At 46.3% G+C, this 23,256-nt stretch overlaps 1 protein-coding gene across 7 annotated transcripts in view; it reads left to right on the plus strand.

The window, feature by feature from the left end:
- Positions 1–23,256, plus strand: part of MAP4 (microtubule associated protein 4) — a 151,109-nt gene that overhangs the window by 3,319 nt on the left and 124,534 nt on the right. The gene's annotated exons all lie outside the window — the stretch shown is intronic.

The raw sequence follows: 23,256 nt of genomic DNA on the forward strand, positions 1-23,256 counted from the left end.
TTTAACTCAGCTGTTGATATCTTCAGCTAATAACTCCGTATTTAAACGACGCTTGTGTCTCTGTGTGCAGGACTGATGTGCAGACTTCCAAATTCTGATATATACGAAACTGGTGACTAAGGGAAACCACTGGTCAGGCAGGGTACAGTCTGTCAAGATGAATTCAACCTACTTGCAATTCAAATTAAAGTGATGGTTACTTAAAAGCCAAATAATATATAACTATACCTTGTTTTGGTCCAGAAAAATCTGAAGTAATTTATTTTGCTAGTCCAAACACAGATTGGAAGATAAAATTGCAGTCTCCTCCTCTGAGAACGAAGGGTTCAAGGGACATTACTCATCATGTTGTTGCCAGTCTGATTGTAGACGGCAAATTATATTTTGCATACGTGCTTCTGGAGTTTCAAAGGCAAACCTGAAGAAGCAGATATTGCTCTGAAGGGCAGATGGTTATTTCCTGTAGCTTCGTGTTTACACTTCCTGTCCCAACTGAAATAGATCAGTCTTTTGCTTAGGCAAATGTCTGTATGTGGTTCCTCATCTCTTTTGCAATTGAACTGATTTTCTTTGTGGGTTTGTTTTTCCTTGAAGGCAAACTAAATTACACTCAGCTGTAGATCAGGGAAGTGCAGGGGTCTGTGATTACAGCAGACAGCGTGGTGGCAGAGCAGCTTGAGTCTTGAGCCTGAGCCATCGCCACCGCCGTCATCGGCTCCAGAGAGCTCCGCTCCCCGAGGAAAGGGTAAATGTGCTTTGGATCAGGTTCCTGAGGAGATGGCATAAAAGCCGCGTTGAACAAAGTACAGCCCGTGTGAATATTGCTCCCAGGTCAGCTCGTGCAGCAGGCCAACCCGTGTTTGCTGTGCGCTGAATTTCTCCAGCCTCCTACAACTCTGAAGCCAATTTCATCACGTAGGATTTCGCACATGTGAAAGAATTTCTTGTGGGAAGAAAAGGTCAGTGAAATCAGTTGCTGTAGATGTTATGCAGATTTTAACTTGGTAACAATAAAATACTTCTGGCTCACACCAGTGCTCGATGTTGCTCTTGGAGAGGCTTCTTAATAAAGCTTTGGAAATGTAAAAGTTGGAAATTAAAGTTACTTAAAATTATTGGGAATTCTAACCCCAAAGGATTATGGACTGACACTAGTGTGATGCGTTAGTATATGAGCTCCAGCAGTTTTTAAAAATATACCAGGATAGTGCCAAGGGGTTGGAGGCAGGAGGCCTCTGTTCCCAAACAAGATTAGTCTTGGACTCCTCCGCGTCCTTGTTGAGTTACGCGTGTTGTCATACAAGCCCGTGTTTTGTAAACGCTGGTACACTTGATAGCAGAGTGTTTGCAGTTGTTGCTCGGGAAAACACGGGAGGTACTGTGTTAATGGGAAACGCAGGTCTGCAAAATGGATGTGTGTGTAAATGTGAGTACGTTCAAACTCCCTAACGCGCGTTCTTCCCTTGCAGTAGCTGCGCGAAGGTGGGAGGGCGGTGGGTTATTTATTCTGTTGCTTTACATGCATCCTCCGCTAGAAATGGGGAGGGAAGGGGCTGATTTCTTCCCTGCCTACTCAACCTCCTCAGTATTAGAAAAGGGTGTTTCTCATTGCTCTTCTCATCCTTGCCTGACTTCTTATGAATTTTCTTCTGGGAGAGTGGCAGCCGCTGAATTAATAGCTCTCCAAGGACTAGCAAGATACTGACTTTGAGATAAAGCTAGCAATGTCCCTGTGATTTGGACAAAACTAGCAAAAAAAAAAAAAAAGTAGTTGCATTATTCAGGCATTGCATTATTTGTGTAATGCAATAGCCCTGTATTGGCTTTCCCTTGCCAAGGTTAGATTTCCAGTCCCCTGGAGTGGTAACTGGGGGGGGTTCGGTTTGCTTTTGTTGTGGTGGTGTTTGTGTGTTTTTTTTTTTTTTTTTAAAGCAACTAGCATAGACAAACACAGGTCTGGAGTCTGTGCCCTGCCCAAAATGACAGTGTTGGCACGGTGGAAGATTTGATATGTGGGTGGAAGTAAGGTTAAGTATTAGGTATATCCCTGCCCGCTGGATGACGTGACGCACGTGGTGTGGCTGCAGATTAAAGCGGGATGAGCAGTTCGCTCATGCTGCATTCTGGCTATCAAGCCACTCATGTGTAGCTGCAGGAAGCTTCTAGGAGAAGTATGCAGTTAATCACATCCATTAGCGTGATTAAAATCCTGATTAACCTGTGTCACTCACTCCCATTTTCCACCTACACTTCGCCCCTTTTATCCGGAGTATTTGCAAGTATGAGCGTAAGGCGGACTGAGAACAATGCGGGCTCCAACCCAAGGGATGATCGCTGCCCTCCTAAATACATGGAATTACTCTGAGCTTTATATTGTTACAACAGGCAAGTTCTTCAAAAGGCTGCTGTCTGAACAGAAAATCTTAAAAACCAGCCCTTCGCAGATAGAGGATCCTCAGCAAGGTTGTCAGGAATCCAGCTGAACGTGAAGGAGGCCTGTCTTGCTAGTCGGTCAAGTGCTCATGGCTTGCACGTTGGATCGGTGCTCTGCTTGTCTCTCGTGGCCAGGACTAAAATGGGCCGGAGAGCGAGTCATGTGTGGATGTAATTCTACAGAAGGATGACCGGTTGTAGGCTGAAATTAAGGCTAGGGGAACCGCTTGTGGATAGGATGAGTAGATTTTGGCAAGGACTAATTAGAAGTGGGAAAAAAAAACGGAGAGGGGGTAATTTTGTAAATTCTGTTGTGCAGAAACTCTCCTTGTTTAAAACTTCACTTGCTGGGGAGATGCTGTACTCATTAAAGTTAGAGCTTTTTGAAAAAGCAAGCTTCTTTCTGAGCATTAGGTCATCGGCTTCCAACCCATTCCCGCCTGGGAGTGAGTCATTGTTCCTTTTGTAGAATTGCATTGGAGCTACATCATCCCGAAAAGCTGTTTTTCAGCTGAGTTTATGGTGTTGACACTTGCTTTAAACAACGTAAAACTATGGGAGCGCTTATCAGATGAATTTCAAAGTATATTTACGTACTCCTGAGTTATGGCTCCTGAAGTGCTGGGGTACGAGATCAGTTCATGCTTGTTGGTGAAAACCCTCAGGTGCTGGGCACGCTGCCTTGAGAGTGCGGGGGTTCAACCCCACCCAAACCTGGGGTTTGGAGCCCTTGGCCCTCCAACAGAGGGTTATAGCGTATGTGTGCATGTGGCTTAACTGATGTTTGAAATGCTTAAAATCCTCTGAAAGCGGCTGGAAAACATGCATATCCTTTTACTTGGTCTTCTTTCCTCTCCCCCAGCTTGTCCCTTGTTTCTTGCACTGTCATGTGGAGCTCTTTGTTATCGATGCTCTGGATGTTTGTCCTTCTAGGAGTCTGATACTGAGAGTTTGTTTCCATATTACGGACTTTTTTTTCCTAACAAAACTGGATTGAGGTTCCAGGCTTCTGCCACGTTCCACTTTTTTTATCACGCTGTTACGCCGGCGTAACTATCCGTGCTGTAAAACGGGTCAGCCATCAGGTGGGATTTCTAGAACTGCTTTTAGAGCCCACATCAATTTTATTAAAGGGGAAGTAGAGTCCACCAGTTGGAGAAGAGGTTGCCAAGCGTACATCAAAGTGGGGAAAATGTAACGGGGAAGCACTGTCAGTGGCGTGATGGAGTAAGAGCAGTGCAAAGCACTAAGGCTGGGGGTGGAAAATCCAAGCCCAAACCATACGTACCTTCGATTTGGAACAGCTTAGGCCAGGCATGCCGGGATGTTAATGGAAGTATGAAAGTTGTGCTTCAGTGACTGTTTGCCTGTAATCCCCTCTGGAAAGTCCCATGTACGTTCTAAGCTTCTAGCTCTGAGTAGTTTAATTTGCCTGGGTTTCGGGCACAGGAAGAGGTCTGTAAAAGGCTGTCTGTCGCGGGTTAGGCTGGAGCCCCACCTGGTCTGGTGGAGTGGCATCTGCTCAGGAAGTTCCCACGTGGGTACGCGTGGCTTGACCTATGCTTGAGAAGTCCTGTGAAATTATTCACGATGCTAGATCCGAAATGCCCTTCAGAGTACGGAAGGAGACCCCTACTGCGAGCACCAGCTCACGGGGCGCGTTTTAAAGTGTAATTGCTAGCCGTGCTCACAGCAGTTGGAGGTGCTCAGTTCCTGCCTGTAACCTGGCTGCTGTCTGCACTGAGGTTCCCCTGCTGTGGGGCTGAAATGGGGTTAACGAGAAATGCGTGGATATTGCGTTTGGAGCTTCTCTTTTGGTTGTTTCTGATTGGGTTTTTTTTCCTCTCATCCCTTTCCAGTCCTTCTCTTGGTTTCTTTTGTGATTTTTTTTAATTTATTTTTTGGGGAGGGGGAAGGGGGGTTGGTGTGGTGATTTTTTTGTTTTGTTTGGTTGTGTGTGCGTTCCTCTTTGTTTTAAACCTTGGGTATTCTACTTCTCAATAAAACTGCAATAGAGAAATAGCCTTTGCAGAGTCAGAAGAGTAAGTGCAGCTCTTTAAAGAGCTCCTGTGCTTATCTGCACTGGTCTTAAGGAATCTCAGAACAGCTTTTCTGCTGTTCATAGATGACTAATTAGTAGTAGCAAAAGTAACTGGAAACTTAACAACTGTGGAAGAGCCAAGACCACAATCCACCTCCAGCAGAGGCTTCGGATGCGGCTCTGCAGACGTGAGAGGCAAAGGACGAGACCAAGGACTGAGTCACCGGCTCTTCCTTCCTTTTGACTTCTGTGGGAGTGAGTTGCTTTTCTTTTTGGTCGTGAATCAAAGCAATTAGATAAAGGGCTCTGGATGTGAAGAACTAGATGATTTGGACTTCTTACTTAGCAGGAACTTTTTTTAATGGTTTTAAAGTGGTTTGGATATGCACTATAACCTAAATGTATTTATGTTAGGAATCCAGTAACAAGTCATAACGTAAGTTACTGATTGATGCGCAGCTTCAGAAGTATTACTTCTATTGTAACTTCATGTATGCCAATGTCTTATTTTCTCTCTGAGAAAAGCAAAGAAGCAAACCTCTGGAGAGGAAGGTGGGATGTAAAAGGAAACCTTTAAAATGATCTTGAGGTTCTGGAGGAAGTGTTTGGTCAGCACAGCAGCTGGTACTTGTGATCCGAGCGCCTGCTCTCCTGCTGAGGGCTGCAGGATGCAGCTCCTGAAGCGTACGTTGGTTCCTCCTGCATCAGCACGGTTGGTCAGAACGACGGGACATCATCACCGGGGTGTCTGTAGAACTGGTGGCTGTCGGCGAGGTTTAAATCTCTCAGGAAATCCTTTTGGGGTGATGTGCCGTAACGCTTGTCACCCACTATATATATAGGGTGGTACTGCTGTGACACCACCGTGATGGGGGCTCTGCGTAGGATGCTGTGGCTGGCTCAAGCTATCTTTTGTGTGACAAATTTGCGTTTACATGTGAAGCCACAATATACGTAATCTGCAGCGTTGCTTTTTTCGGGATATCTTTATGCTTAAAGCATATATATATACACACATTTAGACTGTTTGTTAACCTATTTAAGCATTAATGACATGGGAATTAAAGGATATATCCATCTTGTGTTCTGAGGACTGGATTTTTTTTTTAACTGGTCAGTTAAGTAAAATGTACTTTTTTTTTTTTTTTTTCCTTGGGATTTGGGCAGAGCATGTAGGGCAATAGGATCAAGTGTCACATTGGGGATTACATATTTGTCCTGGAGTGACCCTCTTAGTAGCTTGCATTGGTGTAATTGGTGAATGACTGGATTTATAGGGATGTATATCTGCATTAGCGCTGGTTTGATGTAACCCTAGCTTATTTACTTCTGGTCCAACCTATTTTTCAGCTTGGGAATTCACTTTTAAGGAGAGATCCTATAATTTCCTTCAAACTAGTGTTTTCAGGCTTATGTTTCCCCTTAAATAACAGTGGTTTTACCAGGAATAAGAGTTCTTCATCGGAATGTAGAAGAGTATTGTATGGCACTGTCTGAAAACCAGATTTCTCCAGTAAGCTGTGTATTTATTTGAGACCTGGGGATGTTAATGGCATTCAAAAAGATTGCTCCACTGTTCTTGTGTTGCATCTTGTTGTTAACACTGTAACGTCTCTTAAACTCGTGGTATTCTATGTTATTTTGATGTGTAGTTTCCTTTGCTGGCAGCTTCTGTGAGCTTTCCCTCTCCTGGAATGAATAAATACAAAATACGAATTTGAAAGAGTTGGGGAATGTAAAGAAACTCCTTGCCATTTCAAGCTTGGTTTTCTCCAACTAAGATTTTTAACTTGCTGGATTATGTCTAATGGCTGCTGTTGCTAAAAGACTTGCCCTACGGGCACATCCTTCTGTACTTCTCTAGAAACGCAACTCTTGCAGGCTTCTCTGCGTCCAGTGCTGGTTATCACTGGAGACGGTGACTTCTGCAGGATTTTCCCGTTTTAATCTAGCCTGCAGTTAATGCACGCTCCTCTCTGCGGGCAGAATCCCCTAGAATCGCGTTCAGGTAGCGATGGTTGTGATTCACTAAACGAGAAAAGCTGAGTTTCTGAACTTGCAGCAGATAGCCACGTTGCACAGTAAATCTCCTTATGTGTTTGACAAAGGCCTTCAGTTCTAAAGCACTGATTTAGTGGTTTTTTCTTAATTACCGTGAGCTGTGTTTGTGCTACAGGTTCTGCTCTGCTACCCTACTACTGCATTCCTATCCACTTCTCTTCTCTTTGCATCTGCATCAGCTGAGCTTGTGTTTCTGCCTACCAAATCCTGTTTATATCCCCTCCAAAGGTATTGAATGTAGAGCAGTTTTATTTTTTGCTTCAAAAGCCTTTTAAAAAGGCTCTTTGAGGGTTGATTGGAGCACAGAGTTCAATACAGCGCTCCTAAAAATCCGGACTCTGGCTGGCATCAGCTGATGCTCTGTCTTATTTCAACATACTGCAGACCTCTTGATGTTTTTCCCCTGGGGGATTGACTTCCTGTGATAAAATCAGATTCCCTTTTAAAGCAGAGGTCTGTGGTTATATAATGAGAGTAGGAAATGGTCCAAAAGTGACACTGGGAGAACAGAAAAGTTATTTTGGTAACTGACTGCTAGACCAGAGACTAGAAAATATGCTCAGGAGTGTGTTAGCGACTTGAATTCTGTTTGGAAAGTGAGAGGAACGCGTGCAAGGAGTTGAGTGAGGGAGTGACCAGGTCAGGGCAGCGGAAGGGAGGTTACCTTAAGGACAGAGTTGTACGCTGCGCTTATAGGATTCCTCTTAAAAGATTTAGCTCTTTGCAAACTGCTTCTAATCTCCTCAATCAGATGCTGTGTTGTTCTTAAGCATAATGTGTCGTCTTCAACTTTAAGAACCGTGCTGGCTTTTGCTTCTTTGATTTGAAGATGTAAATATAGGTTACTTTTAAATTTGTGTGTGTGGTTTTTGTCCATCCCCTGCCCCCGGTAATGCCAGACCAGGGAATTCCTGTCTTCCACGTGCATTTTCTGTTCCCCTTACTGGTATGGCAGTCCCACAAAGAATTATCCAGCAGACAAAACTGGCTTTTCGTGCTGTTGGTAGGCGATGTTGACGTTCCTGCAGTGGATCACCCTTACTCCGCAGGGGTTGTTAGGGGGCAGCGATGTAAAAATTCCCGGGGAAGCCAACGGGGTTCTGGCAGGGGGTCGCTGACCTTGCCGAGCCTTCCTGGCTGCTCTTAGAGGGCTTCAGATTCAGCGCGGGATACACGCTGCGCTCCGTGCTGTGACCGGCCCTTCTTGCAGATCTGATGTTTGTGTGGATTTAAGCTGGAATACTGGCTGTGTTCGTGTGTAATGTGCTTTTAAAGAAATTTGGTTGATTAGCTCCAGACACTCACATTTTGTTGTGTAATGAGAGAATTTTCTTGCTTCTTGCTCTTGGTGGTTTTGACTTGTTTTCTCCTACGCTGTTCTCGTGTTTTGTACCAGTTTGTGTCCTTGCCTCAAAGAGGGAGTACAGGCCGGGGAAGGGAACGGGACTCCCATTAATTTAGTTCCCATTTCTGTTTGTTTCTCTCCTGCCTCCTTAGTAACCTGTGCTGAAGCGCTGAGCCTCAAAATAGCGCTGGCACTTTAAAGTGTCATCTTCAGTAAAATAAATGGGGTCATCTCCTTCTCTCGGGCCTCAGTTTTGGGCTGACTGCATATATGAAAAAGCAGTGTTGTGTGGTAGGTAACACACAGCTCTTGAGGGTGTGGTCTGAGCTCAACACATCTCGATTTTTGGCAGGGCTCAGGGGTGCCGGTGAGCTCCAGGACACGGGCTACTCTTGCATGACAGTATCATTTTGGCACCATTCTATTTTTTCTTGTATAGAAGTAAAAAGGGATGTACTGATTTCTGTGGACGTAATAAATCCATGTGTGGAGTCCAGTTTGAGAATGACAATTTTTAAAGCCGAAATTTGTCGGGGTTGGCCAGCCATTCTGGAACCATTAGCTGAGACCATCCGTCTGTCTGTCTTCTAAAGTCCTTTTCTCTGTCAGCGTTCTAGTAAGGAAATTGCATGTGGGGAGTGGGAAGAGAGAAATGTTGCTGGCGTAGCTGAAGAGCTATGTTAATAAAAGCTATGCTCTGTCCTGCGCTAACGGACGCGAACGCCCGCTGATCTCCGCTTCGGATGGCGTAGCTTGCCAAGAGCAGATTCCTCCCGCTTACCCTGGATCCGCAGACACGGTGCTCTCCCGTGCAGCAAAGCAAAACGTGGTAACGGCTGCCTTTATTCAGGTTTGTTTCTAAAAGGATCCTCAGCTGCTTTTCGTCTGTGATGTGCCTGTAGAAACCTTGAAAATGCCCACGATTGCTCAAAATTAAACTGTTTGCTTCCTTTGAGTCTGGGGTACGTTTATTTTCTCTAGTATGTAATTTATCTGTAGCCTTATTTTTCAGCAGCCAAAGATGCTGACTGTGCTGGTTACATTTCCCAAATGAAATTCTCTGGCAAGCTTCATCTTCTAATATCATTTTGAGGTGCTGATGTAATCAAATGGTTGAACTTGGCCTGAACAGGAAATTACATAGTGCAAAACTTTGCTCTTAAAATCTGTATGAAATTAAAATGCAGGCATTCCCTTTTAAAATATTTTTACAGTAGGCATTTGTGGTATTCAGTAATTTCACTTTTGCTCATTTTTATGTTGTTTTTTTTTTTTAAATTGAAGAATGTCAATTTATTGAATGCCTAAGGCTGACGGGGGGGAAATCAGCTATGTATCTTTAACGTACCATCAGGATTTCAGCGGGAGTGATTTTTGTGACTGTTCCAGTAAGGGGGTAGCACGATAAGCGGGTGAAAACAGGTAATCTAAGTTGAAATGCATTAGAGCATCCTAATTGTGGAACTGTAAAACCCTGCGTTCTTCTAAACAGTTGTAGCATTACTTAAAGGAAACTTCACGATTTATACACTGAGGAATAAAATATAAACAGATTCCTCTGAATAAAATATAAACAAGCCTCTGAAACAGGGAAGTGAAACTGAGGGAGCTTCTGATCTTGACTATCTCACCTAGCGCATGCAGGTCACCTGCAGCGGTACTGTTCTCCAAACTGGGTTTTTAACCCATACCTCTAAAGAAAGGTAACGTCACAAGTGACTGGGAGGACCCACATTCTGCCCTTAAATTATTTTAATTTTCAAGTTAAAGATTGCTGGGTCTAATTGTTTATGCAACATAAGCTTTAGATTAAGCTGAAAGATGCAACTGGCTTATAAAGAGAAGTCAGACTACACAGGGAAGCTGTGGATCCCCAGTCACGCTTCTCATTTACTGATATCAGGCCTTTTCAAAGTAATTTGCTTTCAGCAGTCCTGTTAATGCTTTAAATTCAGGCCTAAACTTTGTTTTTGGTGGGATTGGGGGTAGAAAACAATGTTAGATCAGGGGAATAAATGGAATATGTTGGGAGGGGAAATAAAAGTGAATAATTCGGCATGAACAGCAGAGTAGAGTGAAGCACCTATTGGTTCTTTTGGTATTTTGTTGTACGTCAAGACAGTGTTACTTTCTCCACTTTCATTGCATATTAAAAAAAATCTGGACGTAAGAACTACTACAGCAGGTCAAGCAAAAGGTTGCGCTATGTGGGTGTGTGCAGTAGCGTGTTTTCTGCTTTGTCCTTTATTCATCTTCTCATTTTCCACGCTCAGGCAACGGGAAGCGTGGGCTGTCTGCGCTGGAGCCCTCGGTGTCCCTCAGCAGCGTTTGTACCACAGCCCGCGCGTGTGTGAATCCTGCACGATGCTGTCTGGTGCTCAGATGTGTAATTCAGCTTCTCCAGAGTCTTCATCTGCGCTACCAGCGCTGACCTGCTGCCACCAAAAATGCCTTTTATCACAGAAGGCAAATAATCTGTAAACAGGCAAGCGGCGACGCTGAGGAAACAACCCAGCTCAGAAGTCTCCGTATCTTCAAAGAAAAAAGATTATCTTTGGTTACCGCTGCTACCTTTGTCCTCCTGGCACTGTTTATGGCATTTGTAGCTTCCAGGTCACACTAACTGCTCTCCCGTCCCGCCTCATCTCTTCGGAGAGTTTTTTCTTTCTATGTGCCAAAGTACAGAGCCGTAAGTTCTAGATGAAGCATTTTGTGCTACACTTCTCAGAAGCACAACACCAAAAAGAGGGCAGCGTATCCTGAGGGGACGATTTTCATCTACTAAACAGGGACGCGGATTGTATTTTATGGAATTGGCTCAAGGCTTTAGTCTGGAGACTGGCTGAGAGAGAGAACAATCCATAGGCAGTTTTTACTGCATTACTTCTGTTAGTCTGGTAACTTTTAAAAAAGTATATATTCTAGAAAAGAAAAGTTCAGTGTGTTCAAGATGCTCGCCAGATTGATCTGATTAGAGGCAGTCTCTTGCTTTCACGTTTCTTTTGTGTAAACCTCGAGGTTAACTGACTCGCTCGTTCCACCTAGCTAAAGCTGAAGGGCCGCAGAGGGGAATGAACGGCAGGCAGCAGGTGCCTGGGTGAAGGAAGGAACAAACCAAGCACAGGGAGAAACTTTCTGGAGCATCTGTTTCCTTCTGAAGTGAGTTGAGAACAGACAGCCCGTGCCTCACTGGAGATCTGCGGAGTTGATCGTTTTGTAGAACATAAAGTTTCTTTTGAGTCCTAAATACTCCATGGCTTCTAGTTTTCTACTTAATTTCTCTGATCTAGCCATTAATAAGTGCCACTGCATTTTGATTTCTTCCGGTTGTGAGCTGTACAACGGCAAATCTTAATGCTGCATCCAGGTTTCTTTTGGTGCTTGTGGCCAAGATGAGAATTCCTGCACTCCTGGAATAAAATGATGGGGAAGGTCAGGAAGGAGGTTCAGGAACCGGCACGCTCAGTTGCAGCAGAGTGAATAGGATGCTGAGGTGTCTGGAGCTGTGGGTTCTGGCGTATATCCTTAGGATTACTTCTGTTTTTATCAAGCCAGCCTCTTGCATGAAACAGAAACGGTTCCTGAAGCAGAATTCCAAACCTAGAGTGCTTGGTTAGGAGGGGGTGGACAGGCACGGTCTGGCTGGTCTTTCCGGCTTTAACTCCTGCGTTTGGGCTGGCCCCCTGTGTGTGAAGAGCCTGGGACAGTTTGGTTGGTAACGCACTTCCCAGAAGTGGGGTGGGTGGCTCCGAGTGCTGTCAGGCTGAGGAGGAAATAGAACCGGGATCTCCAGCTCCCAGGGCGCGGAGCCCGCTTCGCTTAAGCTGGGGACACTGTGCGTGTTTTGATGCTCTTTGAGCTCGGTGCTGTTTGTGCCTGCTTCCTACGCTGGAGTGGACAGGTGGGGTCAGCTCCTTTGGAGGCCTTTGGGACGATGCCTGACCTACGGATCTGCAATACACTGGATATTCGCCTTAACCAACTGCCAGTGTCCCCGGGCAGGCACAGCCTCAGGACTTCACGTGCTGATTGACGTTCTGTGTGGAGCGCTTGCCTGCCTAGAGCCTGTCGGGCACCGGAGCAGGCGACGTGATCTTTGTTGAACTTGTGCTTTGAAAGTAGGTGTCTCAGCTCCTCCAAGCTGAACTTCAGGGGCCCAAGAACAGTATTTGGATCTTCTTGGGGGGGAAAAAAGACAGAAGGAAAAAAAAAAGGAAAAAAAAAAAGTACTATGGTCACTACTTTTCTTTTGGTGGTTTTTTTTTTGTTTCCTCTTTCTTTTTTATTTTCTTGCTCACTTTTCAGCAACGGTACCCTGTGCAGTAGCATCCTTCTTCCATGCTGACAGATTCCTTTTCTTCAGCCTGAGACCAGGTGTAGGTTAAAATATTTTCTTGTCTGCTTTGGAATAAATGCAAAGCATAACCGAAGTGATGTTGTGAAGTCTAAAAGTGTATCTTCTTTCAAACACCAAGGAAAAAAAGAAACAAAGCCCCTCCCAAACTGCTGATACTTGTCGGAAGTAATCTCCTTATGATCATAATAATTTGGCAAAAAAATTTAGATTTAGAATGCTTATAAGACGTTTTTAAAATGGTAGAAATGTAGGAGAGAAAAAGGAGAGAGAGCTGCTAAATATTTTCCGAATAATAAAGCGAACCTTTCTACAAAGCATCTTTACTGACTAACGAGAAAATGAAGCTAACTTTGGGAAGTACACAGCCTGTAACAAAAAGCTTTTTGACAAAGTTTGCTGGTGGGATGAGCTCATCCTAGTGACCAACTGGTCGATGTGCAATGCTCTAACTATTTGCTGAAACAAAAGTCTGCTGCGCCGGCTGACCGCCGAGTGATCCGCTTGGTCGCGGCGCAGGGAGCCCTGGGCGCTGTCATGGTGCGGCAGCAGGTAGGAGAGGCCGGCGGTCGAGGTTTTCACTTCAGTTTAGGAACAGGAGCTAATCTTTGAGGGGGTTAAGCAAGAACTGCTTCTTCTGAATGTGATGTACTTATTTTTCTGGCAATCACATTGATTTCGGGACTCTGTATGAAAGACGTAAATTAAAAATGATCCAACGGTGATCCCTAGCTCCACAGATTGAAGTGATTTCTTTTAAAGCTTAGCACAGTGAATCAGTTTGCCTTCTGTATTAAATTCTGTGTTCTTCTGTTTTGCCGGAGTAAGAAATGAAGAAATCTCTGCAGTGGGTTAGAGAGTTTATCTGACGTTCCCTTTAGGTTAACTTTGTCACAGGCTTACACAAGGAAAACATTCCACGCCTCCTGTAGCTGCTGCGTGGCCATACTCCGGAGTAAACCCTGGTATGGTCGCTGCTAGACATCGGCCGTCGGGGTGTTCTGCTGCTGCCTCTGAGGGCTCTGGCCTTTCAAAATGAAACCAGTGAGAGCAGGACCCTTCTCCCTGTCTCCCACACTGCGTTACTGGGTGCACAGTCAGAGTTTGGGTGCGAGATGGTTGACTTCCAGTAAAAGTTTGGGAAGCAATGGAATTTTATATAGGAGTGCGAGCCGCTCTAAGTGGTGCGTGGAGAAATGCCACGTGCTTTCTACCTGTTTCCACCTTTAAAACTATAAAACTGTTATCACTTTAAGATACGCAGTTGACTGGGTAAACTCACTGTTGTAGAGCAAACCCCAGCTATTCAACTTGTGCGGTTCCCGTGGGAGCTGACAGTTCATCTGTCCTGCTTGCCGCGCTAGAATTCAGTGATGTGCCAGAAACAAAGCGAGTTTGATTCAGTTGGAGTCAACTTTAACAACAAGAAGTTGTGGCGTTCACTGGTTTTGTTCGTTCCGTTTCTCACCCCGGTAGGATTATTTGTTGTCCTTGGACGCCTTGAGAGCCGCATGCTGGTTCCAGTTTAAAATGTAATATCTGTGTGCAGGAGGAGCCAGCAAGTTTGGAGTCTGCTCAAACACAGATATTTCTGTCTATTGATGAAATGCCGAGAACTGTAAAAATAACGGAATTGCATATGAGGCTATGTATTATACTTGTCTTCCTTTTGGGATTTGTCTTAAAAATTACGAAAGAATTAATTAGTAATTTTAGAGTCATGACAGCTTCTACCCGTGAACGCAGCAGGAGTGAGTCCCTTTCACCTCCACGTTGTTGACTTAGAAATCCCCGCACGCCGGTGGCGTAGGACCACAGCTGTTTATCCAATTTTTGTTTTGTTAGTAGCTGTCGGGGATGGTGCGCAGGCCAGTTTCACTCTATTCCCACCTCCTGGTTCCAGTTCGTTAGCGGTGAATGCGATATTTGGGAGCAGAGCCCGTGGGTGCCAGGCAGTTCACATGCTGGCCCGTCGAAATGGCAGAGAGCGGAGCAGAGAAACAGCTTTGGATGTTGCCAGTGAGCTTAAAATAAATATTAAAAAAAATGCAAACAAGTCCAGTTCGTAACTCCCTCCTACAAAAGCCAGCCCCGCATGTTTAGGCAGCAGTTGGCGGCCGCGCGTGCCGTCTGCCTCGGCGCCAGCCTCCGCCAGCGCTTCGTGCGAGCAGAGAGCGGGCGCGGGGCCGCCCCTGACGGCACCGGCGTGCTGCTGGCGTTGTTTTGAGCTGGCTCAGCGGCCGGTGGAGCTGGACTGCCGTGCGGCTCAGCCGGGACGCGGGTGGAAGTGTGGACGGACGGAGGAACAGCTGTGTATGTGCGGGACTGTCACCAGTGGGACACCTGCCCGCCTGGGCAGAACGAGGCACTGGGTTCGAGGCCCCTGCGTGGAGGAGGGCAGGGTTTTTCTTAGAAAATGGCTTTTTTGGCACTGCAGCGGCTCTTGGGATTGTTTTGCTGGTCAGCTGGGGCCTCGCTGCACTGAATAAACGTTGTGTGGAGCGTGCACGCGTGTTCTCCCTCCGGCGTGCAGGCTTCTCGAGCGCCTCGTGGCTCTGCAGGGCTTTCTTAGTGCCAGTGGCTGTGAGAAACCAAAGTCGGCGGGGTTCGGTATGATGCTGGAAAGCAGTTTCATCAGTACGCCTGACGCGTTTTCACAAGGGATGTTTTTTGCGTTCAGCCATGGTACAATATTTACTTTATTCAGGCGGCTTTTGGTTTCTGAAGGCATTATTTGAGATTTTTAAGGCAGTAAATCCGTGCACTAATTTACGTGCTCGTGATGTAAAGCAATGTGTGTCGTACTCCTTTCAGTCTTGATGGGAAACCGCGGCTGATCTTGCAGCATCTCCCGCGCAGCTATCGCTTTCCTCGGTAAGCACGGAGCAAGGACCTGGGAGAGCAGTTCCCCCAAGCTCCCTCTGTTCAGGGCATCATTGTCGTGATAACGCTGGCAAACTAACACTGCTTCCTGCCTTCACCAGAATAAAACAGGGGCCGTGGGGAAAGAATTTTTTCTTTTTTGTTCTCCATATCTCTTTGTATTTACTGTGATTGAATAGCAATTTGCAAAAGTGCAGGAGTCTCCTGTCCACAACACCTCTGGTTGATTTTGCCATGACTGTAACTACTAATAGGTTAAAAAAAAACCACTTTAAAAATCATGTTTAACAATACATTGCGGTGTCTTAGGGCTTGGCAGAGTGGATGTTGGATGAACGGTCTTACTGGTGCTCAGCCATCTTCTGCAGGGTGTTATTTAAGAGCCTGCCTGTGTCAAATACACTGCTACGTATGTGGTGTCGCAGGTCGTGAATCAATTTGTTCATCTGTTCTGGCCTAACTCAGCTGTCCGCACCTTGCTGTAACCTGTCGTCATCTGACGCTGGGTGCTGAGACTCCGTCCCGCTTCTCCACGCTGAACTGAGCAAATCTGGATTTTGGGGCAGCTGTGCAGTGGGAAATCGGTGTTCCTCCTCTGTTCCAGTTCATTTTCTGTTAGCTTTAAAACTTCTTTCTTTAGAAACCCTAATTATTCTTCTACACTTCTAAGTAAACATCTGAAGGATCTACCGGGTAATTTCAAGTCCAGTCACTTGTGTCTTGAATTTGCAAAGGAATTTGTGTTTTTAAAAACCATACAAGCCATAGTTTTGATGCAGAATACGTGAACGTATTCCAGTGCAAACCAAATATTTAATCTGTTTGCAAACTGGCATTGAATCTTATTCTGATTGTTTCATTTGTCAGCCCACTTTAAAAAAAAAAAAAAACCAAACCAAACAAACAAAAAAACCCCCACACAAACAAAAAACCCAAACCAAATCAAACAACTTACCTTTAACAGGTTGACTTTGTTTTGTTTTTTTTCCAGTCTGAGTCCCAAGGGCTGCTTCTCATGGGGAAAGGCAAAAATTTCCTCTGTGGCAGAACTTTTTTTTTTTTTTTAAACATCACCTCAAAGTGTTAAGACTTATGGAAAGCCTCAAAATCTTGGGCAAGATGGGCTTCTTTATCCCTTGGAAACGTGATGCGCAAGCTAAAAGGCAAATAACGGAATGTTAATGATCTTAACCCTATCTGGCTGCACTGCTCTGACCTTTATCTCCCCTTCTTCCCTTTCACCAGGTACGGATATCGCTTTCTGCTTACACCTTACGGAACAAATCCGCTCTCGGTTGCTCTGATTTTGGCTGGGAGTCTTAAATGTTGGTGCGGTGTGATACATAATGGGAGGATGTTTTCTTTCTTTTGTTTCCCCACGTCTGCCCTTAGTGCCAGATGCTTGTTTCTCAGTATGTCTGGAAGAGAGGCTGGTCCGCGTGCTGGAGATCGCTCGGAGCAGAGCTGTCCTAACTTCTTAGCTCGACCTAACCTCTGGTGCCAGCTCTAGCTCGGTCAGGCGTTGTGCACTGTCCCTGCAGAAGGGAGGTGAAATGGTGTTCTGAGGCTTCTCCTGAGGTAACTGCGAGAGTGTGGGATGTTGATGCTCCACAGGCAACTTCTGCAGCGCTGGGATCTCAACGAGGCCGTCCCAGAGGCTGTGTGTAGCCAGGACTCCACCATTTCCATGACTTTGGATCTCAGGACACTGACACTGCATAACTGCAGTGAAACTGATCTGTGCCGTGCAAATCAGAACACGTCTTCTGAGAACTTCTGGAATACGGTCATATTCTGAGTGGTCTTGCTTTTAATGGATTATAACCCTTAATATTGTGCCTGTAAGGATTCTGAGCGTCATTAACTTTTCAGTTAGAGGATGGCCTCCAGTCTAGAAGTAGGTATTTTGATACGAGGTAAGGTATATGCTCGGTGCTACCGAATAGCCGTGGCTCCTGGAAAGGCCTTGCAGCTTGAGGGTGAGGAGAGAGCCCGGAGGAACCTCCCCCAGCCCTGGCCAGGGTTGTCTTACAGCGCTCGTTACAGCTGAGCGGAGTACGTTTTCACATGCTACAGAACTGCTGCGGGGATCTGAAACTCTTCGCTCTGCAATCCAGGTCTGAAATATTCAGCTGCCAAGCGCAGCGGGTCACTTAAGCCCCCAGCAGTTTTAGCTTTGTACTGGGAAAGGTGATGTGCTCTGCCTCAGGGTGAGCCTTGGATCCTATCCACCGGTCCTCCCCGCTTACAGATGTGCAAGGCAGCAGCTGCTTTATTAGTAGCAGATTCCAGAAAAGCAAATAGGGACGTTTAGTGATAGCAATGACCAATGTGGGGTTTTTAAATTACTTTTTCCTTCCTTTTTCTGATCCATATTAACATTTTTGCTCTTGAGAAAGCGGAGAGAGATCTGTTGATGATGCAGAGACTCTAAACTGGCTATCTTTGTGCAATGGAAAATAAAGATTACTGGTTTTTTATGTATTCCTTGGTGTACTAGCTGCATTGCTGTCTGGCATCGTTAAAAAAACCCAGTTGTATTCCCTCTGCCTACTAAGAGCCGATGATCTTTTGTATCATCATTGGCTAAATAACTGTCCCAAAATTGATACGGAAAATGCAAAAGCCAAATCGGGTTCTGTCGCGTTTGTAACCTGTAACTATTGAGTTTTGGCGTGGGCTAAACGAGGGGAGTTACCACTTCCATCTGCCCTTGTTAATGCGGAGCTCGTACGCGGAGGAAACGCTGCTTTCCTTGTTTCGGTGTTTGAAGAGGGTGTGTGGCTTGCCCTCGGGATGCTTTAGCTCACCTGTGACTAATGAGCGGCGTTAGATTCCCAATCAGGCCCTATCTGGCTGCTCGACACCGCCGCTGCCCGTACCCTTCAGAGCCCTTCAGCTCAGCTTCCTCTCCGGTTTCTGTAACGGAGACGCGCGGCACTGCAAACCAAGCTGCGAGGCTCGTGTGTGCGAGGTGTCGGGTACCGCGTGGAGGAAGGTCCAGTTTCCCTCCAGCAGCATCCGTGTTCAGCAGCAGATTCCACAGAAAGCAGGCTGATTTCCAGCACTTAAGTAGCAATATTGAGGGGGGGTGTGTGTTTTGTTTTATTTATTCCCCTGTCCCCCCACCCTTACTCCTCTGCTCCTTGCTGCCGTTTTGCCCCCTGAGAAAGTGGAGAAATCTCTTTGGATGCCTTATTATAAACACAAGGGACGCGCATCTCTGTCTCTTGAAAATGCTGCTGCCCGTTGCGTCTGAAAGCGTGGCGAGGAGAGCAAATAGAACACGGAGCCACGATGGAAGCTCCGTCCTGGTGCTTGTTGCGGAAATGTGCGGCCTTGACTCGGAACTGCTCAGAGTTGTCTCTGTAAAGGCACCTAGTTAATGAAACGCATCTCTGCAAACAAAGGAGACAATGAATTTGCTGCTGAGTGGGTTCGTCTTAGTCTTGCTCGCCTGGAGCGGTGGTGTGACTGATTTTTAAGGGTGTGCTTAATGGCCACTTCAGTTCCTCTCCAGTGTTCCAAACACCTGAAGCATTTCACCTGAGATGCACAGGTATTAACCCGTCAAACTGATTTGCTCAGACGCTGGTGTTTGTTCAGAGCGCATCTGGGCATGGGAATTTGATCTCTCTGAGCGGCCTGTTGCATGGAGATATCTTACAGATTTTTTTAACTAAAGAACGTGTGCTTTCAGAGCTCTCCCCTGCCCTCGTCACCGCTGTCCACGCGTACCAGCGGAATAATCCTCTCCGCGCCGCGCTCGCTTCGGCAGCAGCGGTGGTCTGAGCGGAGGATTATGACCTCTGTAGGAGACCTGCGTGGAAGCGAGGAGATATTAACGGGCAACTTGGCACTTAAATCGTGAAAGCTGGCGGGCGTCAGCCTTGAAAACATCAGTAGATTGAAGTCTCATGGATTTTCATGCTTTCCTACAACAGTAAAATGTCAGATACGGTTCAGGGTTTTCCTCCAATAGCTGTTTGGCTGTAAAGCTGTTGCCATGGTAACGGGCCATTGCTGAGGCAATCTTCAGAAGAAATGGGAAATCCAAACTTCTCTCATTTGCCCCTGCTAGGACGTTAGCTGACGCTGCAGACAACATTCTTTGATCTGGTCTAATTGTGTACAATTGCCGTTGGCACCTGCCGTTTCCTTCTCAGTTTTCCCTTTCTGAAGTCGAGGAAAGACAAGGTTTCATAGTTTGAGTGGTGTTACGATGCTCTCCGTTCAGAGGGGCACCGGCAGCTGGGTATGTTTGATACGCATTCACATTATATTTTCAAACGTGCATGGCATCGCTGACCGCTCCATTGGCTCTTTGATCTGCACGGTGAGAGTTTGTCATCTGTGAAAGTGGAAAGGAAACAAACAGCCCTGTTCCTGAACCGCCTCACGACTTGGCAGATCAGGGTGTGGGAAAGCAGCGGCGTTCTCTACGTTACCGCTACTCTAAAAGGGTGTAGAGAGGATGAAATGAAGAAGGGAAGGACACTTTTTGGTTTGTGTTTATGCGTTGAACAGCCTGTTACCCCTTGGCTGCTGAGAAACCTATTTCAGGCTTGTTGGCTGGCTACGGGACCTCAGTGCCTTCTCTGACTTGCAGCTAGAGATCTTAAGCTTCTTCCTTATCCTTCTTCACCTGAGTCTGCAAAGTTGAGACCAAGAGGTTCCACACCATTGAGAAGTACAGCTAATGGAGCAACGTGCATCACCCTGTGGATGTCTCGGTTTTGGGATGAGAGAACACGGATCTGGGCCGCCAGCCGGCTCAGCAGTGTTCCGGGTTAAAGAGGTGGCACTCGTCGGTTAGACACTGGTGAAAACTTACCATCACCTCGCGCTTCCAGCTGCTCGTTAAACAACCTTTAAAAAGTGTAAGGGTGGAATCAATGTGAGTGACAAGGGCAGTGGGTTGGAAATAACCCTTGTTTCAGCCGCAGTTGTTGCGGATGGGTGGCTGCCGCTGCGAAGGGGTAGAGGAAGACTATGAAGGAGAATGCGTGCTGGTTGTCCATGCTACCCTCCTAGTGAATACCTGTGGAAAACAGAGGTGCCAGGCATCCAGGTTAGATAAAAAGAACCTTCTAGAGCAGAGAGACTTTATAAGAAGACTTTTTAAAGACTAGCAAAAACGATAATGCCTCATCTGTGACTTACTCACTTTTTTCAAAGGCGCTGAGAGATAAGACCTTGCAGACAACACTGCTTCTTACAGTAGTGGGCTGGAGAGACCTTCTTGGTGGTGTGTTCTTTTGTAGTGGCAGATGAGGGTGAGCTGGAGTACGGGAGTTTCCAGGAAGCTGAGATGACATGAGTATCAAAACAACTTGTAAGTAAAAGCTTCTCATAGCTTGGCGTCTCGGCTGTACCATTCCGTGATGCTTGGTGGCTGCTGCTGGCGCTGGAACGCAGCGCCAGTGCTGTTTGTTTTTAGAATATTTCCTGTGGCAATCTTTGGCCTTGGGGCAGAAGTACTCTCCCAAACACTGGGGGATGCTCTTCAAGAGCTGGCAGGGACTGAGACCGCTCCCAAGAGCCGTGTGCACGTAGGCACCCTGGTTTAAAGAACAGGCCTTTCCAAGTGGGAATGCAGCCCTTCCTAGTCACCGTGCTCCTGGGCACGCTTAAGTCAGCTCTGACACTGAACTTCCTAGTGGGGAGGTTGCCTTCGTGTTCCCTCAGGATTGCAGGAAGCGCAGTCAGTTTGGCAGCCTTTCATTAGAGACAAGTGAAATTTGGATAATGAATGCTGGTTTTTGTCTGTCCTCCTCAAGGGATCGTTAGCGTTCAGCCCCAGCCGGGCAAAACGGCTGCTGGAGGAGCTTCAGTTGCGTTTGGTTTAACTGAGGTGTGTTCCTATTCCACGGTTCGAGACTTGACCCGGGTTCTTACTGCTCCTCTTTCTAGTGTACGTGCAACTGAATCTTTACTTTACGAATCTCCGTAACATCTCAAATAATGAAAAATGTCTCTGGTCTATGCTGGCCACAAAGATGGCAGGTTGTTGGATGGCGCTGTCCCAGTGTGGGCGCGGGCGTGTGCTTTGGCAAATCAAGCAGATGAGAGGAGTCACGGTGGAGCTGTATTGATTAGCTAGAACAGTGGGGAGAGCTCCTGAATTCTTAATGCCTTTATTTTTAGATGTAATTTGTCTGGGCTGAAGGCTTAGTGTTCAATGAATTGTTCCAAAAATAAATATTTCTCAAGAGGATTAAACTTGAATGTGGAAGACAGTTTTTCTTATGCATCAGTGTTCATGGAAGGAACTGCTCCGAAATCACTATTCTCCTTAAATTTGCATGCTCTGGATCCGAATCGGAACTGCTCTCACCAGAACTACTCATCCACATGGGAAGCTAGAGGTGCTGTTGGGAGTGCAACTGTGAGAGCTAGTTTTAGCTGCTAGCAGCAGAGTTCTTCAACTGTGAAGAGAGATACTTTGGTCTTGCTTAAATCACTTTCTTTTTTTACTGAGCTTCACTGAAAATGAGCGTGCTTTGTTTCTCACCACAGGCATTCTCTGCCTCGGTTTTTGGTGGTGTGTTTTTTTTTTTCTTTTGTGGATCTGGATGTTTGCGTGTTAAGGTGTTGGGCTTTTTTTTTCTGTTTAGATGCATCTGAAGATTCATAGAAAGATTCCAAGATCGCTTCTGTCGTAGTATTTAATCTCCACCTTCTCTGGGTGTGTTCAGCCTCTCGTCATGCGTGCAGTCTGGTAACGCGGGTGACTGCTCCCGACGCTCTTTGGTTGTACACGTCACCGAAGACCGCCGACTGTGGGAGCTTACTTCTTGGTTAGCACTTCTTGCACTGTCCAGGCTGTCAGGATCATTCTGGAAGGTCCCTGGTTGGTCCTCGACACCGATGATTTGACAATCCGTGAGTCACTCTTCCAGCTTTTTGGAATCATTGCTTCTTGTTTCTTTACTCAAATTGCTCTTGACATACGAAAACCCACTGTGCTATAAAAACAGCTCTGCTTATTTACTGTCTGATTGTATGAACCTCACTGGATTGTAACTCTGTCAGCCTGAATCGCTAGGGAAGACTATTTGTTGAAGCCTGTCCCCTTTAATAAGGATTCCATGTGGATATTGCCGAAGAGTATCTGCTCGTTTTGCAGCCGAAGACCTTTATTCTTCCATGCGCTACCTGCAGTCGGGCAGTTTGAGCTCTTTCTGCAAGTGCCAAGAGTTGCGTGACTACTCTGAAAGTCTGACTTGCTGTTCTTGAGTGTTTCCCGAGAGGATTATTCCCTCTCAGCGTTCAGTGGAACTCCATCTTGTGTTTTAAAGACTCTTTAAATTATTACTCTAACTTCAGCACTTCCCTCCTCTCCTGGGAGATGCTCCCCTCAGAAGCCTGGAGTCAAATCTAAGAGCAGTCTCTTCCAAATACTGTCGCCTCTGTCTGAGATGCCTCACGCAAGTGTGGGAACAGGAATTTGATGCTTAACAAGAATTCATTAAGTATTTGGCAATGAAGAAAAGCCCACTGTATATTCTAGAATAAATTCTTAGTTATGGGCAAGGAGCCAGGGCAGGGGCTGGTGGCCGTAAAGGTGGCTTTCCTTGTGCCGCAGTGCTGCAGTTAACTTGCTGCTAGCATTATCCCTCTAGGAAGGGGCTGGGATGACAGTCTGCGATGCTCTAACCTCCGGGTTTCGTGGCCGCCATGTATGTATAGCTCGGAGTTTACAGGGCCCTGCCTCCGAGCCCACGGTATTTGACAACGTGATCCGGCTCCGCGTGCGGACTGCTGTGGCTGCGATGTGCGCCGCCCCTCTCGGCTTCTCCTATCAGGTGATCTTCGGGTACCGCGCATATTTAAGATGGGGAGCTATTTAAAGGAAGCTGTTTATCTGGAGATCTGGAAACAAAAGCATGGAGGGTGAGAGACAAGAGGAAACTACAAGATGAGGTGGCTTTCTCGCCCGCGATATGGGAAACGGTGTCTTAGGGATTTGGGGGTGTGAGAACGGAAAGTGGTGCTTGTTTAGAGAACCTGAGGGAGCCTGGAAGGACATCTGATAAGGCAAATGGCGCATTCTTTCCGCTAGAAACTTAGCGGCACTCGAGTGCATTCCGTTTGGCTGGGGCGAGAGCCACAGCGTGGAGGTAACTGGAGGTGTGC

The sequence above is a fragment of the Chlamydotis macqueenii genome, chromosome 2 (genome assembly GCF_036417535.1).
Source record: "Chlamydotis macqueenii isolate bChlMac1 chromosome 2, bChlMac1.mat, whole genome shotgun sequence".
Classification (NCBI taxonomy): Eukaryota; Metazoa; Chordata; class Aves; order Otidiformes; family Otididae; genus Chlamydotis; species Chlamydotis macqueenii.